This window comes from Desmodus rotundus, chromosome 2 (assembly GCF_022682495.2).
Source record: "Desmodus rotundus isolate HL8 chromosome 2, HLdesRot8A.1, whole genome shotgun sequence".
Taxonomy (NCBI): Eukaryota; Metazoa; Chordata; class Mammalia; order Chiroptera; family Phyllostomidae; genus Desmodus; species Desmodus rotundus.
In genome coordinates, this window is record NC_071388.1 from 108,968,442 (window position 1) to 108,982,657 (window position 14,216).

The 14,216-nt window shown below is 39.8% G+C and overlaps 1 pseudogene; it reads right to left on the reverse strand.

Annotated features, from left to right (window-relative positions):
* Nucleotides 1–7,405: 7,405 nt before the first annotated feature.
* On the reverse strand, nucleotides 7,406–13,103 carry LOC112313153 (non-selective voltage-gated ion channel VDAC2 pseudogene; annotated as a pseudogene).
* Between the last annotated feature and the right edge of the window lie 1,113 nt (nucleotides 13,104–14,216).

A 14,216-nucleotide genomic window follows, 5' to 3' on the forward strand; every position in this document is an offset into this window, starting at 1 on the left:
CAGCAGGAGATTCTGAGGCCCTAGAAAATGGTGGAGCCACAATATGGAAAGAGCCTGGGTTCTTAAATGACTGTAAGAAACAGAGTACCACCTCTGCCCCCACCACTGCCCATATACAAGAGCAGGAAATATTGGACCATCATGGATGGACCTGGAGAGCATTATGCTTAGTGAAATAAGTCAGCCAGAGAAAGACAAGTACTATGAATTTACTGATATGTGGAATCTAATGAACGGAATGAACTAACAAGCAAAATAGAGACATAGTCATAGTGAGCAAGCTGATAGCTGGTAGGGGAGCTAAATGGGAGGTGGAAGGATTGAGCAAAAAATGAAAAAAAGAGAAAAAAAACTCATGGATACGGACAACAGTGTGGTGATTTCCCATGGAGGGCTGGTGGGGGGCACTTGACTTGAGACAGTGAACACACAATACAGTGTAGAGATGATGTGTTCAGGAATTTTGCACCTGAAACCTAATCATTTTTTTAACCAGTGTCACCCCAATAAATTCAATAAAAAAGGAAAAAACAAGAGCAAGAAAGAAACTTTTCTATTTTAAGCACTGAAATTTGTTGTGTTGTTATAATAGTTAATCTACCATGATTAAAACATGATCCCTCACTTATCTAAATTGCCTTTTATCTTTCAAATACCAGCTGAAATAGTCGTCTCCCAGGAAGTTGGCCCTAACTACTATAGTTCACTCTATTCTCACCTTCCTTTCAATTCCTATGATATTTGTTATTCAAGTATTATAATTTACCTCTTAGCATGTATTTTTTTCAGAGTAAGAGAATGGAGTGATAGTAAGCTTTTCAAAGCAAGAATTATTGGTATTATTAGATTTTAAAAAATATCTTCAGAGTGCCTGAGAATAATAATGATAATGACTATCATATATATTATGTCCCAGAAATCATTATTTACATATAAACACATTTAATCCTACTATTATCAATTTGTAGATGAGGAAGTTGAAACACAGAGAGATTACGTAACTTGCCCAAGGTCACACAGCTAGAAAGTGACAAAGCCAGGATTCAAACCAATGAACTTGAGTAATGAAAGAGTGTCCAGTAATTATACCATCTTAACCACAATTGTTTCAGAAACATGAGCTTGTGTGTTCAGTAAAACTGCAGCCCCTTTTGAGCAGGGAGCTATAGTGTCCTTGTCACCTATTTTCATATCTGAAGTTGGCCAGGTTAAGAAGAACTGTCACCACACCTGCTGACTGAGGGAACTACAGGCCAGCTGGAAGCAAGCTGCACAAGCAGGGTACAGTGAGGGCTCACACAATCCCCATACCTAGGTGGTCAAAAACACAGGACAAATGGAAAGAATGTGCCCAGGAATACTCTGCTTGCTTGTTTGATTGTTTTTAATTAAAGAATTCTACAGTCTCCCCTTGTAGGCCAGATTCACTTCCAAAGATTAAAGTATGGGGGGAAAAAAGAGTAACTTTATATTAGAAATACTTAGAAGACACTACCCTAACCAAGTGTTATTGAGGCAGGAGATAGTCAGAAACGAGGAAACTGCAGAGGTGCCCAAGCTAAGATAAAGGACATCCATACAAGACAGAGACCCTGTAAGACCGGTTATTCCTGCTTTCTGCAAAAGCGCTGAATCATGTTGACTCATAAATGCACCTGCGCAGAAGACACTACACGACCCTTGCTTCATTATAATAGCAGACAACTATAATCGAACAACAATTAAAAAAGATTAAAAAGATAATAATAACAGGAACTACTATAAAGGACACATGGACAAAATCAAGGGGGAGGGTAGAGGTGGGGGAGGGAGGTGGGTTCGGCTGGGGTGGGGTGGAGGGATGGGGAGAAAAGGCATACAACTGTAATTGAATAATAATAATAATAATAATAATAATAATAAATTAACATTGTGCGACCCCTTTCTCCAGTGGCCAATCAAGGAAAATCACGGGAGACTACATGCACAGTAGCTTTAAAATACAACTACTTGTACATGCACAATAAAAGCCCACCAAAACTATCCAAGGATCTACCCTATAAGAATAGAATCCCTCCAGTCCATGAGGTCAATCTCTGCTCAGAGTTGGCCTGCTCCCAAGTTCTGTGGGGTGTACTATTGCTTAATAAATCTGCTCTCTTTCTGCTATAAACTCTGTGTTCAGTTCAATTCTTTGTCTGCGATCACCAAGAACCTGGTTACCTGTGCCCATCTGTGACATTATGGGTTGAATTTTGTCCCCCCAAATTTGTATGTTGAAGCCCTATCCTATCCCCAGTACTACAAAATGTACCATATTTGGAATTAGGGCCTTTAAAGAAGAAATTAAGGTTAAATGAAGTCATTAAGATTGGGCCCCAATGCAATACTACTGATGTCCTTTTAAGAAAAGATTAGGACACAGCTATGCACCGTGCACAGAGGAAAGACCATGTGAAGACAGAGAGAAGGTAGCCATCTACGAACCAGGGAGAAAATCCTTAGGAGAAACCAGCCCTGTTGCCACATTGATCTTGGATTTCCAGCTTCCAGAAATGTGAAAAAATAAATCCCTGTTGTTTAAGCTGCCCAGTCTGTGATTTTGTTATGGTAGCCCAAGCAGACTAACATATCAAGTGATCAAGTTTAATATCTCCTGCAATAAGTCGTGTTCACATGCTATGTTCAGGAGGATACTTCACTTCTGTGGAATTTTTCCTCAAAACCCATAACCCCAGTCTAATCATGAAAAAAACATCAGGCAAACCAAACCAAGGGACAAAATATCTGACCAGGATGCCTCAAAACTATCAAGATCATGGAAAACAAAGGACATTTGAGCAATTGTGATAGGCTGGGGAGATTAAGAAGACACGATAGTTGAAGGCAGTGTGGTATCCTAGATGGGGTTCTGGGACAGAAAAAGGACATTAGTAGAAAATTGTTGAAATCTAAATAAAGTCTAGGGTTTTGTTCTTTGTTATGAAACAGTGTTGGTTTCTTCATTTTGACAAATATAACGACAAGTGGTTATGTAAGATGTTACCATTAAGGAAAACTCGATAAGGGATGTTTGAAAACTACACTGTTTTTACAAATCTTTTTGTAAATCTAAAATTACTCCAAAATTAAAAGTGCACAGGGTGGGGCAAAAGTGGGTTTACAGTTGTGAGCAGGCAAAACACAGAATTTGTTTATTTATTTATTTATAGAGAGATGGAAAAGAAAGGAGAAAGAGAGGGAGAGAAACATCAGTGTGTGGTTGTCTCTTGCGTGCTCTTTACTGGGGACCTGGCCTGCAACCCAGGCATGTGCCCTGATGGAATCGAACCAGCGACCCTGTGGTTTGCAGGCCAGCACTCAATCCACTAAACCACACCAGGTGGGCCCACAGTTTATTCTTGTATTATTATTTATTAATTACTGCATTATATTCCATAGGAACAACTGTAAACCTACTTTTGGTCCACCCCGTGTTAAAAAATAAAGAATCCATTTGAACCCCTGTTTTCAATTCTTTAGCACTTATACCAAGGAGTAGAACTCTTGGCTCATATGGTAATCCTATGTTCAATCTTTTGAGGACTTGCCAAACTTTTTAACAGTGCCTGCACAATTTTGCATTTCCACATGCAACTGTGTGAAGATTTGAATTTCTCCACATCCACAACCCTTCTTAGTTTCTATTGTTTTTATTATGGCCATGCATGTTAGTTTGAACTGGTTTCTCATAGTGGTCTGATTTGCATTTCTAGTGACTAATGATATGAACATTTTTTCATGTCTTTATCAGCCACTCATGTATCTTCTTTGGAGAAATATCTATTGAAATCCTTGACCCATTTTTAATTAGTTGTTTGTACTATTGTTACCAGGTTGTAGGAGTTCTTCGTGTATTCTACATATTAAGCCCTTATCACATATATGATTTGCAAAATGCTGTCTTATTTTGTGGGTTGTCTTTTTACTATCTTTATTTAAAATATATTTTATTGATTATGCTATTACAGTTGTCCCATTCCTCTCACCCCATATTCCCCTCCACCATGCACTGCCCCTCCCACCTGCATTACTGTCCCTCTTTAGTTCATGTCCATGGGTCGTACATATAAATTCTTTGGCTTCTCCATTTCCCATATTATTCTTAATTTCTCCCTGTCTATTTTGTACCTACTATTTATGCTTCTTACTCCCTTTACCTTTCCCCCATTCTCCCCCTCCCCTTCCCCACTGATAACCTTCCATGTGATCTCCATTTCTGTGATTCTGTTCCTGTTCTGTTTGCTTAGTTTGGTTTTGTTTTTTTAGGTTTGGTTGTTGATAGTTGTGTTTGTTGTCATTTTACTGTTCATAGTTTTGATCTTCTTCCTTTTTGTTGATAGGTTCCTTTAACATTTCATATAGTAAGGGCTTGGTGATGATGAACTCCTTTAACTTGACCTTATCTGGAAGCACTTCAACTGCCCTTCCATTCTAAATGATAGTTTTGCTGGATAGAGTATTCTTTGATGTAGGTTATTGCCTTTCATGACTTGGAATACTTCTTTCCAGCCCCTTCTTGCCTGCAAGGTTTCTTTTGAGAAATCAGCTGATAGCCTTACGGGAACTCCTTTGTAGGTAAAGTAGTTCTGGTAGTCCTGGTCTGCCAGCCGTCACGTAGCCCACCCAGGCCCTCCAACCACTGCCTTCCCATGAGTCTTCTCCATCCCTGCTGCCCATCTCCCCCCCTCCCACTGGTCTGGAAAAATGTTTCTTCTTTAACTCCTTGTCAGACTTCCACACAGTTCAATTTTCTGGCTGTTCCGGTTGGTTTTTGTTTTTAAATTTGTTGTCCTTATTTTGGTTGTGTGAGAAGGCACAGTGTATCTACATGCACCTCCATCTTCTCTTCACTGTCTTGATATTGATCCTTTGATGCCTAAGTTTTAGATTGAGGTATACTTTATCTTTTTTTCTTTATTTGTCTATATTTTGGGTGTCTTGGTTAAGAAACCATTGCTAAACTCAAGGTTATGTAGAATTGCTTCTATGTTTTCTTCTAAAAGTTTTATAGTTTTAGCTTTTACATTAGGTCATTAATCCATTTTGAATTATTTTTGTATATGGTGTAAGACAAGTATCAAACTTCATTTTTTGGTATAAGGATATCATTTTTTTGTATCATTTGTTGAAGAGATTATTCTTTCACCATTAAATGACCTTGGTACCCTTGTTGAAAAACAGTTGGCCATAGATGTAAGGGTTTATTTTTGTGGTACTATAGGCAGTGAACTAGATATTAATGAAGAGATCAAAGGGAATTAGACATTGAGCTTAATAAACTGGGGAACATAAGCATGTTTGCTTCACACCCCAGGGGATTATAACATTGCTCCACCAAGTGATTAACACATCTCCCTTCCCTGCCTCAGGTACCAGATTTTTGGAGCAGGGTGTGCAGGAGGAGGATTTGGACCTTAGAGGTCTGTCACTCTAACTACAAGTGTGAACCTAACAAAAGCTGGTGAAAGCTTGGGGAGGTCATTGGTTATTTTGAAAAAGCATCTGCTCTGTCCCAAACCCAAGCTACTATAATCCCAGGAGGACAAAGAAATAATCTCTGTCTCCTAGGAACCTGCACTGGCCTTGAGGTTCTGTGTGCTCTCTCTCTCTTGCTCATGACCTGTGCTTGCCCCATTCATTTGTGTGCTCTCTCTTCTAGGAACACACAACCGTGATGCTGTAGTAGCTATTGGGGCCCACAGCAGACTACATAGGCTCCAAAAGAACTAAGCTTTAATATGAAGCAGAAACTCTGGGTCTTGACTTTTGTTTTGGCCTTGCTAAGGAGACAGTTGGACTTTTTCCATGGCAAGATAGACAGAGAAGGGACATTCAAAACCGAAAGGGCAGCTTCTATTTCCACCAGCATAAACCTTGTCACATCACATTCTCTCATGTATGGATCCTTGGAATGCTTTCCTTGTGATCTCATGGAAGAGCCTAATTTATACCAACATCTAGACTCTCAGTTCTATTCAATTGGTATATATATCTATCCTTATGCCAATGCCACACTGTTTTTAATTAATGTAGCTTTGTGGTAAAATTTGAAATCAGAAACTGTGAGTCCTCCAACTTCATTCTAATTCAGTATTGCTTTTACTCTTTGAGAGTTCCTTGAAATTCCATATAAATTTGAGGATGAATTTTTCCATTTACGCAAAAAATGCCACTGGAATTTTGATAGGGATTGTATTGAATGTGTAGATTATTTGGGGTAGCATCAGCATGTTAACAATATTAAGTGTTCCAATCCATAAACATGAGATATCTTTTCATTTATTTATATCTTCTTTAATTGCTTTTAGCAATTTTTTGTTGTTTTTGGTACACAAATTTATGTTTCCTTGGTTAAACTTATTCCTAAGTATTTTATTCTTTTTGATGCTATTATAAACTGAATCATTTTCTTAATTTTCTTTTTATATTATTCATTACTGGCGTATAAAAAATAAACCTAATTTTTTGTGTTAATTTTATTATCATGCAACTTTGTTGCTCATAAAAGCATTATTCACAGTAACCAAAAGTTGAAAACTATTCAAGTGTCCATCAACAAAAGAATGGATAAACAAAATGTGGTATAACATACAATGGAATATTATCTATACATTTTAAAAAATGAAGTCTTGACACATGGATGAACCTTGCAAATATGCTAAGTGAAATGAGTGAGCAAGTTACAAAAGGACAAATATTTTATTATTCCATTTATATGGGATATCTAGAATAGGCAAATTCATTGAGCAAAAATGTAGATTAGAGGCTACAAGAGGCTGTGGGGAAGGCAAAATGAGGAGTTATTGCTTAATGGGTACAGAATTTCTGTTTGGGATGATCAAAATGTTTGCAAATAATAATGATGTCAGCTGCATAATATTGTGAATGTATTTAATACCACTGAATTGTACACTTAAAACTGGCAAGTTTTATGTTATATATATTTTATCATAATAAAAATAGTTTAAAAGAAAATTTATAGGCAGGAAGGGGCTGGAAAGAAGTATTCAAAGTCATGAAAAGCAAGGACCTACATCTAAGATTACTCTATCTAGCAAAGCTATAATTCAGAATGAAAGGGCAGATAAAGTGCTTCCCAGATAAGGTCAAGTTAAAGGAGTTCATCATCACCAAGCCCTTATTATATGAAATGTTAGAGGGACTTATCTAAGAAAAAGAAGATAAAAAACTATGAACAGTAAAATGACAACAAACTCACAACTATCAACAACCAAACCTAAAAAAACAAAAACAAAACCAAACTAAGCAAACAACTAGGACAGGAACAGAATCAGAAATGGAGATCACATGGATGGTTATCAGTGGGGAAGGGGAGGGGGAGAATGGGGGAAAGGTAAAGGGAATAAGAAGCATAATTGGTAGGTATAAAATGGACTGGGGGAGGTTAAGAGTAGTATAGGAAATGGAGAAGCCAAAGAACTTATATATTCAACCCATGGACATGAACTAAAGAGGGACAGTAATGCAGGTGGGAGGGGTGGTGCAGGGTGGAGGGGAATAAGGGGGAGAAAAATGGGACAACTGTAATAGCTTAATCAATAAAATATACTTTAAAAATAGTTAAAAAATAAGAACTGTGGAGATCAATTTGTCCAACTATGGTTGCAAAGCTGAATCCCTTTATGATATATCAGCAGCCCCTGTTTGCATACTTCCAGTGATGTGGATCTGATAAGGAAACAAAAATTAAACTAAACTAAATAAAACAAAACAAAAACAAAGAATTCTTTTTTAAATTGAATAATTATTCAGACACACACAACATTATGCATTGAAGTGGGGCTTTGCTCTGGGCAGGACACACATCTAAGGTTTCTATACAAGGTGGGGCTGTCACAGGTGGGCACAGATAACCAGGTTCTTGGTGATCAGGACAAAGAATTGAACCAAACACACAGAGTTTATAGCAGATAACATGGGAACAGGCCAACTCCAAGCAGCAATTGACCTCATGGGCTGGAGGGATTCCATTCATATAGGGTGGATCCCTCCTGGCTAGTTTTGGCAGGCTTTTACTGCAAATGTACAAGTAGTTGTATTACTTTAAAGGTACTGTGCATGTGGTCTCCCATGATTTTCCCTGATTGGCCATTGGAGAAGGGGTTGCACAATGTTACCGAATGAACCCCCCTTCTCCTGGGGTCCCCCCTGTACTAGGTTCACCTTGCATGCTGCCAGGGAATTACAGTTCTCCATGTCAGAGATTGGTGAAAAGGAAAGGAATTATTTATTCAAAAGTTATACAGACTTAAGAGTAATGACTTAATGTCTTCATTAAAATCCCAAAGTCCCTTAAAACACCCACAAACACACACAGTCCTTCCTTCCTCCTTTGACTGGTCTGGGGTACTGTATCTCAGGAAAAGAAATGGAAGTCTGTGGCTCAAGTAGCCCCCGGTTCTTCTCAGTAATCCTTGCTCAGCTAGCAGGCCTCCCTCGGTTCCCAGCACCATCAACTGTGTCACTGGGATCTCCAGTTCTTAATCCAAAACCACATTACACCTTCTCATGGCCCACCAGCAAGAGTCCTTTCACCCTTTTCCTTCCTGCATCTCTCCTGAATTCTTCCAAACTGCTGAGAGAGGGCTCTGCATCACTGCTACATCTTGCTTTCCAGCTTCCTAAGCTGCATGGCAGAGGGAGACCCAAAGCCATGTGGTTCTTCTTGTCATGGCTGCTGAACCTGGGTTTAGATCCAGCACCAATCTTCCTCTGCCCATTTCTGACTCCTCCCACTATCAGCTATACTTGTCAGCATTCCAGTACTTTTCCAGCTTTTCTGGGCTGCCATAGTAAGTCCAGGCAGGCACGGCCCTGTGGCGTGGAGTCAATCATCTCCAAGCTCTTATGCAGGTTCTGTAACCAGGGGTAGTTGCCTCCCAGTTACATCCTGGGTGGAAGTCACTCCCATCCCCCTGGCTCAAAGCTTGGCCACAGCTATTTAACGTATCTATGAAACCAGTTAAAGGTTATAGATATGTTAAATGACTGTTCTAGAAGTTATCTGCAAAACTGTTGCTATGCAAAACAACTCTCGATGGCCCGGCTCCATGTGTCCCATCCCACAGTTCAGACTTGTGGGGGTGAGGACATCCCATATTTTTAATATTTCCTGGACACCTTGACGTCTGGACCCCATTACAAATCCTTTTTTGGGGGGCCCCTGGCTATACCCTCTTACAAGGCCAGAGTCCATAAAGACATGTCTGCTGGGATCATTGAGCCTGGAGATAGGGCCCAATCATGGCAAACTGGCCCAGGTAGCTTTGACACAACAGGTAACTGAAGAATGGCCTTCCAGTTTGCAAGTTATGAGCTGTAACTGTTTAGTGGCCTGTGAAGTCTATTTAATGTGCCATGACAGAATTAAGGAGTTGAGCAGAAGTTTCCATGTGGAGCAACAATAAGTAGTATGTATTATAAAAAACTTAAAGGCTCATTTCCACTGTCTTTCCCATCCTTGCTTCCCACAACAGATAACCAATACTTTCTTATATAATTTTCAAATTTTTTAAATATATAATAAAACAAAAAAACATAAGCAATAAGAAATATGTTGTCCTCCCCTTTTCACAAAAGATGGCATACTCTAACACTGTTCTGCATTTTTCATTTTTTACTGAATCCAGCTCAGAAATCTTTTTATGGCAGTACATAAGAGTTTCCTCATTTTTTGTTATAGCTACAAAACATGGAACTGTACAAGTCTATCATAATTTTGTGATCATTCCTGTTTGGACATTTAGGTTATTTCCAATGTTTTGGAAGTAACATGGCAATGAATAGTTTTATAAATACATCATTTGTACATAATGAAGTATATTTGTAAAATACATGTTCTGAAGTGAAATTGCAGGCCAAAAGGCAAATACAATTGTAATTTTTTTCATTCTTCATAAAGATCTATTCCATTATTGGTGCATAGTGTATTTAACAGTTAAATACATTTAAATAATGTATAAGTGACTGCACAACTGCAGTATTGGTAACTGGATAGATAGCCAATTCAACTAGCAACAAGCTAACAAGTAACTGTCTAAATATTTAAAATACAGCTCTTGTTTAGATCATCCTTTGTTTTGATCACCTTCTGGAGGGGTGGGGAGTGGAAAAGCCTGCTGGTCACACTGGAAAGATATAAAGGCCAACTCTTCTGATAGTCATTCCCAGAGGTTTCTGTTAGGTGCATCAGCTTCCAACTCCAGGGCAAGCCCAAGTTTGTGGCCTCTGGCATTAATCTTCTTTCCATCTGCCAGAAGAGACTATGTGAGCTTCATACCAGGCCTCAGAGTCTGAGTGTAGCACACACAAATTAAACTGGAGTCGTTTATTTTTGCAGAAATGGAAGCAGTGGGATCCAATTACTATTTTGCTACAATACCAAAGCAAGTGCATTTGGTGCCTGATGTCCAAGTAAGGTTTACTGAAGAGTTAAGACCTTCATGTACTTTACAATAAATTGATAATCCAAAGTCCGTCTCATCATTGACATTATAGCTGGAAATCCCCAGTCCTGTACTCACTGCAAAGTTATTCCTTGTCATCTTTCAAAAAAAGATTTTATTTATTTTTAGAGAGAGGGAAAGGAAGGGAGAAAGAGCGAAACATCAATGTGTGGTTGCCTCTCACACGCCCCCTACTGGAGACCTGGCCCACAACCCAGGCATGGGCCCTGATTGGGAATTGAACTGGTGACCCTTTGGTTTGCAGGCCAGCACTCAATCCACTGAGCCACACCAGCCAGGGTAATTCCTTGTCAGCTTTGATTTGGCATTGTCAAAGGTCATCTCATACCAAATAAGCCAGCCCTCAGAAACAAAGACAGTTGAACCATGGATTGCAGGTCCATCAAAATCAAAGTGAACATTGCAACCAAGGTTTGTTTATACACTTCCTCTTGTAAGAAGACTTGTTACCACTTTTCTTTCCTGTGTATGGTGAAAATGTGGTATCAAATGTCAGTTTTAAACCTTGACAAATCTGGTCTTCAATTGTAATTTCTCTTCCCAGAGTGTTCCATTTCTCTGTGAAAGTTGAACCATACTCACATCATTTATATTTGGTCTCCAGGATCCTAGTAACTTTACCAGAGTCTGTGTTACAGTAGATGAACCAGAGGTTGAGAATCCCACACCACAGCATAACTGTTTTCATGTCCTGTTTCATCAATCTCAAACCAAATCCTTTCTTGAAAATATCTCTGGCAGCTTTGCCAAGGTCAGCATGTGATGGTGGGGATAGACGTTGGCCACATTCAGCTGTGTACAAGGGGGGAGGGGTGTGGGTCACAGTTGCTCACTGGAGACTGCTGGGCTGGTACAGGGTGGGGCTGCAGCTGCAGGCAGCTTGAGGGTGAAGTGAAGGAGACACCATTCTGCAACCCTATCTTCCTCCCTCCAGGAACCCCCACTTGTAATTTTTATATATTTTCAAGTTGCTTTCTGTAGAGGACTGTACCAATATACTTCCACCTGCACCTTATTTGAAGGTCTCTTTTTCCATGTCCCTCACCGATGGAATGTTATCAGATTTTTGCAACCTGAGAATTGAAAAATAGAATCTTAATATGATTTTAATATGCTTTTAATCTTACTTTAGGGTGCATATCTTTTCATGTATTTTAGTTCCATTAACAGTTTCTTTCTGGGAATTGTCATACCCTTTGTCCATTTTTTTATTACTCTTCTTACTGATTTTTAGGGGCTCTACATTCATTAGGGAGAGATCAGTCCTTCGTCTATGATGAGTTGAAAAAAATGTTTTAAGTTTCCTGATTATTTATCTTTTTATTTTATTAAGTGTGTTGTTTTTACCATGCATATTTTAAAGTGTTTTATTTTTTATGTAGTCAAATTTGTCTGGCCTCTATGACTCTCTATGACTTTTCAGTCTTTGTTATAAAGTCCTTTTCCCTCCATACTTATCAAGGAACTTAGGGTTTTCGGGGGCTTTTTCCCACTCTTTTGGGTGTTCACATAAATAAAGTTATACCATTTCGAGTATTTTATGACTTCTTTTTTTAACTTAATATATTCTGGACATCCTTCCACATAAGAGCTGAAGATCCACTTCAATTATATTAGTGGCTGCATGGTATGCCATGGTACTGATTTTTAGCGGTTTATTATCCACTCATTTTCAAGTGATTCCCAGTTTTCAGTATTAACAAACAAATCTTGTACTGGTCCTAATGAGCTGTGAGGCTGGGATGTGAGAACGTGCACAGCCAAGGAAGCAGGCTTAGAATGTATTTGTTTTAATTTGTTTCTTCCCTGGCAGACCCCCTAGTGGCCCAAGCACAAGAAGGAAGTTCAGGCTTTGAGTCCTAGCTTCTCTTACATGCAATAGTGAAACTAAAAGGCCTTGAATCTTCTGATTGAACTCCTTCATTTGACACATGTGGCAGCTGAGATACCTAGAAGGCTAATAGCTTGTCCTGTCTCACCAAGCACAATAAGCCCAGAACCCAGGGCTCTCAGCCCCTGGTCTACTGCTGTGCCAGTGCCAGGCTGTTTCTTATATTGTGTGACCTTTCACTCAGATATGTTTGCCAAGTTACAGTATCTCAAAAGGATGGCCAAATAAATCTTGCAATCACTTAGGAAAATCCATGTCTCTGGATTATCATCAGTCAAGGGAAAAGGAGTACTGGACTGCTGCAAGCTTGCCTCTTCCTTCCCCTCTACTTTGGCCTTAGTATCTTTGGTAGGAAAAACAGCCTCCCTTCTGTGTGCCTCTCCACCGTCATCAGCATGAACCAATTGTGCTGGTGCTGGAGAGAGGCATGAGGACTGGTGAGATGGCAGCCCTCAAAATTCAAGGCAGCCCAGACTCAGAAAGACATATCTGTGTTGTTACAGCATTTCTCAATCAGGGGCCTGAGGGTCAGCCAGCTGGTGAAAAGGGGCCTAGGGAAACTCTTTTGGAGCTGTGTATTCATTAACAAGCACATTGCTTTAACTAAGACTCTACATTTATTTCAAAAGGTGCATCCTGCCTCACTAACTAGTTGCCTTCTTTTGCACAAAAACTTCTTTGCAGCCTTCTGGGACTCTGCACATTGCTGAGTGTTCAGTCTGCTTCTACCTCTCTGTTACTGGAGGCAAACCAGAAATATTCAGAGTGCTTCTACCCCTAAGCACTCTGTGATCTGCAGGTTCTTGACTTTGCACAGGAAAGAATTCAAGAGTGAGTTCAGGTGAAAGCAAATGCAAGTTTTATTTAGGTGAAGAGAAAAAAGGCCAGAACACAGGTTCCTGGAGACAGGGTCAGGGGGTAAGCCCAGGACAAGATGCGACCACCCACTGCTCTCCTGGTTACAAGTCTCACAGGGCACCTCTGTGAAAGAAACAAAAGTACATGTCTGAGTGGATGAGGGCAAACTTGTAAATGAGTTGTGTGCCATGGTCAGTCAGTTCTCAGGATTTTATGTTTCCAAGGGTGGGCTGTTCCTAAGCTTTATGGTATCAAATTCTGTCTTTGCCTTCTGATTGGGAAGTGTCCTTTTCTGGAGCCTAGAACTGTTTCCTGCCAGCATATTCTGAGTGGCTAACAATGGGTTCAAGGATATAGCTTCACTAAGAGCACTCTGAGAATTTACAGCAGAGCTGGTATCAAAGAATCCACCTCTTAATTCCAAGGTGGGAAGTGGACCTTCCAGGGCACCAAATGAGATCTTGAAGCTGGGGTTGAGGGGCATGCCTGGAAATCCAGTCCCAGATGTAAGTAAGCTTTGCCAACTAACAAAAGGCCTGATGTCTGCAAGCCTGCACCTCTTGGGGAATCCTTGCTTATACCTCCACTGTCCTTCTTCCAATCAAAAGGCAAGAAAATTCTCCTGTTTGTCTAAGACAAAAGGAGATGGAACAAGGAAATGGATTTTATTTAGGGCATTGCAATAGGGAGATATAAAGATCAGAGTGTGTAGGAAAGGTGGTTGTGCCTTAGACTTCCACATGAAAGGAAGGTGGGATGATTTATAGTTGGGATTGATTTGCAATCAGGAGAACTTTCAGTCAGCCAGGTGAGCAGAAATATTTATCTCTGTGTCTAGCCACTTTCAGGGGAGCAGAGTTCTAACCTCAGTTAATCATTCATGAGACAAAAAAACCAGGAACTTCGCGGTGGGAGGGGTGGGTATCCTGCCCTTAGAAGCAGGTTCAGAAAAAAGGGGA